Genomic DNA, 5,245 nt, shown 5'->3' with positions numbered 1-5,245 from the left:
AATTCGATTCAATTTTCATCCTTCAAAAAAGGAAAATGCTATCAATTCTTGATATCAAATACTTTGTTACCAAAGAACTTTCGAACGTGAGCCGATTTTGATTCTTTTTGTATTTAAAAGCTGGTGCCTAGCGTAATATTTGATCTAGTTCTCATAAATGGAAGTCCGTTAAATTTTTTGTTAAAAATTGTTATTGTGAACATAACATGCTTAATTTGAGTGGATTATTGTTGTCCTAGAAAGTTTTGAAAAAAAATAAAAACATTATGAATAATTTAAGAAGATAGTTTATATAAGTTACTTACATCGATGATATCGCCTACCTGTCAGTAATATAAAAACTTCAAAAGATAATGATCTATCACCAATAAATAGGATATCTTCGATTCTTAGAATCGGGATGCAAAATTATTTATTTCCAGCAGCATTAAAACCACATGTACCAAATATTCTATTCGCAATCGAGATATTGGCGCTTTACAATATTTCCAGTTAGCTCTTAAAATATTACAGAACACGTAATTTCTATTCACACTGTATTTATCAGTAACATTCAGTATGCACTAACCTTGAATCTTGCTACAAAACGCACCTGTCTAACGGAAATAGCTTCGTTTATATAAAATTCGTACTTATTGACCTAAAACAAATCTACGTTTAATAGATGGTGTATACAAAATTTGTTTTTATCTGAACGTTGAGAAACACAAGATAATTTTCTTTGAAAGGTTACTTGCTAGTCACCAATAATTATTAGAATGATCTTTCGCAATAAAATGGTAGTTATTAACAATTGAAATGGAAGTCGAATTATTAATATGATCATATATACTTGTATTACAATAATAAGATAGCCCTTTGTATGTATTACGTCTTTTTTATTTCTGCATATAGTAATATCCTTAGTTACTTACGTACACGTACAGTATTGCATCGCTCTATAATGCATTTTAAAGAGAAGTCGTTAGCATGTAATCTGTATTTATGGTCAATGATCATAAACCTATACCATAGTTGTTGTCACACTTAAACGCCTTATACTCCGTGAAGTTGCCAGTAGATAATTGTAATGTTATGTCTAGTATAGTATTATACTATCTGTGGTTATGTCAAAGAATTGCCGCGTCAATTATTTGCAGCATGTTCTATTCGTATCGAATCCCGCGCTATGTACGTAAAACATCCTGCAATCGAGGAAACGGCGCGCGTGCCTGTAAACTTCCTGTTTCGATGTGCTGCGCTGCATGGATGCGGCAATTGAACTGTGTACATTGGGACTTTATTCTTGGATATTTAATATTCAAATAATTTTGTTATTAAGTTTGGTACGAATAAGACTTAATGCCTGTGTGAAATGCCAACATTTGGCATTTAAGAGAGTTGTGACTAATCGTTAGCTCATTAATAGAAGGCGGGTATTGAGTGATACGCCTACTCCTTATGAGGCAAAAACCACGTATAGATAAGATAAATTCTTTATCGGAATCACTACAATTTCCTACATATAATATAATTCTTCTATGACGAAATTTTAAAGTTCAAGCACAAAATAAAACATTGTTTTAAAAATACATATAATGACTTATACCGACACACATAGAAACCGCATCCAAACAATTACCTCATCCTCACCCAGATTCTCATTGTTCAACATTCTACATATTAATCTCGGCAAAATGAATTATTAATAACTAATGTCACGTCCACACAAGGAACACATCATTTTTCCACAAATTGCCGTTAATAGAGTTCAAATTCCCTTGCGCGTTTATCTAGGACTAATTGGATTTATTTCTGGATCAAAATGTATGAATATTCACGCCTAGTTACGTGTCAAATATACCCATAAATTGGCTTGATTTAAACATGCGAGCTCTGTGGCTATTTATAATTTGAAAGGGTGGCTTCGCCGGGAATAACTTTATGGTAAATTGACCAAGGAATAGTAAGGATGGGGTACTTACTCTTTAGGGACAATCCTTACGTTGACAGGGTTAGTAATCATAAAACATTGAGATGGTCTTTTTCATCCTAATAAACAATATCGCTTAAAAACTCTTCGATCACTACAACAAACAATGTGAAAACCTTGTCTACTCTTAAGAAATAATCACTCATATTAAATGTTTTACATTTTTGGAGCATCGACTTCAACTTGACTCTATTTTTTGCTTTTCATTACATGTCAATACTAATTTTCATTTTCGTTAAGAACAATGTTAAATGTACTTATATTGCCCATGAGTACAAGTTAATGATTTAGCGTTTTATCTAAAAGATCTCAGAAAGATCCCAAAGATAGATTAGGGAAAGTGAAAACATACACTTTGTTAATAACCAAACTTGTGAAATTCTATAGAAATACCTGCGGTTGGCTAAGGCGGGCCATCTTAGCGTTAATAAATTGTCGCCTACGATACTGTCATAATGGAGAAATTTTTGAGAGCTAATAACTAAGTTGAATTTATTGTAACTTAAAAATAAATAACAAATTAAAAACTCTTATTTACATTATAGTAATGAAGTCTACTCCACATCTAGGTAAAGTCGAATTCATAAGCCATAACAATTTATACGATCTTGGAAATGCTGTCATGATCAATATTATATATTATATTATTCTCTAATGGAATCTTCTCCCCTCATCTCAAAGACACAAGACATTTTTTCTAGGCTTCCTTCAGAAGCGCTTTATAATCGACAACACACAAAATTTAATATTTGCCACCTGTTCCAAAAACAGTTCCGAAAGAGCCGAAAAGTAACTCTTAAGTTTTCATATGTCATTTTAATGATGCTATATCTAAATCCTGCGAGGAACAGGGGCGAGCAGCTAGTTCGAATTTTTGCAATTGTTTGATGCCAATTTTTTTGGGTATTTAAAGCTAAAAGGATGGGAAAATTTAAAAATCGACCTAATGTCTGCATTCATAATTTTTCTTTCATGTATGAAAGAATTCCATATAATCAATATAATAATCCAAGATGTTGAGATAAAATAGTCATAATAATTCAAACACTTCAGCAACATATCCTATTTCCAAAGCCTCGCTAATTAGTTACTTGCTAAAGAAATTCAATAATCTTTTTAAAGAATCAGTGTTTACCAATTAGTGTGTCGCGATGGTGCGGCGAATATTCTAGAATTTTCTCCTTTATTCTCCTTGGGTTGTAAGCGCGTTCAATTTAAGTATTTTATACATTTGACCAATCCTTCTAGTCCCATCCTATCCTATTGATACATGCGAAAGTATGTGAGGATGGATGTACGTATATCTGGTACTCTTTCACGAGAAAATCCCCGATCGGATTTTGATGTAACGTATATACCAAAATTAGACGTGAGCTATAGAAATAGTTAATTTTGTCTGCGGGTGGAGCACAGCCAGTTACATTATACCTAATAAAAAAGTGCTTTCAAAGTAGGTACTTATTATATTGCATTTTATACAAGAATGCACTCGGCAATTATATTTGTTGCTTTTATTTGATTTGTTTAATGTTTTGCCTTAATTCACCCAATGCAATTGAATTATGCAATATATACTAGGGTACCGTTATAAATTATCTATTACAGCCATAACTTAATGTCAAATTGTATTTACTAGGCATTTCCTGTTTGACAGTAGCACACAGGATGGCTGCTACGTTAAATGTCGACGCCTACTCGAACTTACACTTCGTACTTCGTTAGTGAATGTTCGACATACTGCGAGGTTAAGGGTTGAATTTTAATGAGATAAGCTTTCAATAGCCTTTAGTTTAATGTATGTGTATTGTGTATGGTGGGAATAAAAACGTTAATTACGTATACGGATTTGCGCTTGATGAAACAAAATGAAGTATTTCCGATTAGGTATCAACTTAGCACATTTTTTAATTATATATCATAACTAGCTGACCTTGCAAACGCTGTTCTGCCTTGCTCTTACTAAAATAGGGTATGAAAAATAGATGTTGGCAGTTCTAAGACAGTATCCGATATGCACACAAAATTTCACGAGACTCCAGCCGCTGCGGAGGAGTAAGGTAACTAATATTGGGACATGAGAATGTTATATACATAGAGATAAAATTTATTAGAATCGTTATTGTTAAGAAAAAAAGAAAAAATTTTTTCTCGATCACAATGAAAGAGACTTCTTAGTCTCTATTAATATCACAAACAATCTAAATATATTATAATATCCATGCCATACTAAAGGGTAGAACGATAACAGTAGAAGAAAATCTGAGTAATACTTTCTGAAATATGAGTAAGTACTTTTTCCCGACTGCAAGGAAAAGAAATTATTTTTAAGAATTGAACACTACAAGCGGAAAAGACAGGATGGATTTTAACGTAATAGATGCTGTATGCGAACCGTGGTCTGACTGACTGACTCTGACTGCATCTACCATATTAATATATTTTCATAATAAATTTTATCACATCAATCAAAATTGAAATATGATCCAATCAAAATAAATAATTTAGTATTTTCATGAAAATAGTGGAAGGCGCTTAAATTTTCTTATGACTTGCTCTACATAACAAATCAACATATCAATACATTGCAATCCATCAAAGTACTATATTAACAATTTCTTACTATATTCTAAAAGACATCAACTTTCTGTCCTTAAAAAACCTATTCAAGTTTCTGGAAAGTTCTATAGAACGCCAGCTGATAAGTCGCAAAAATGCTTATAAAACATCAAATAGCTGAACAATTTTAAGAATAAACACTCATATGTACCATCCTGTTCACACAAATAAAAAGTAAGTCCATTCTCGCGAGACGTATCCAAGACAGGAACTCAGTACTTAAGTCTAAATTGCTAGACTTGTCTAGATAGTGGTACTTACATCGCACCGCTTCAATGCGGCTAATGGACGGTTTAATTGTTTTTGTTGCTTTATTAAAATAACTTATCGTTGGTGTGAGTTAATAAAATTCAAATGTAATTGCCTTATATCTTATTTTATTTATGCTGAAGTGTATTTGTGATGTGTGTGGGTTTTATTTTTATGATGGGATAAAACTGAATCTATATTGTGTTAAGCTACGTTCCCAAAACCGAAATGACAATTAATTTATATTATATATAAATTATTTAATACCAGTTGTTACAAAAAAGAATAGAATTTGTAGCTTGACGGTTATAATAACAGGTAAATAAAATAAATCTTAAATAAACATAAATCAATTCACATATAAAATATTAGCGCGTATATTATATTAGAAATAAATTAAAAAAAAAT

The sequence above is a fragment of the Zerene cesonia genome, chromosome 9, assembly GCF_012273895.1.
Source record: "Zerene cesonia ecotype Mississippi chromosome 9, Zerene_cesonia_1.1, whole genome shotgun sequence".
Taxonomy (NCBI): Eukaryota; Metazoa; Arthropoda; class Insecta; order Lepidoptera; family Pieridae; genus Zerene; species Zerene cesonia.
The sequence above is the reverse complement of the archived record's forward strand: the minus strand, read 5'-3'. Positions refer to the sequence as shown.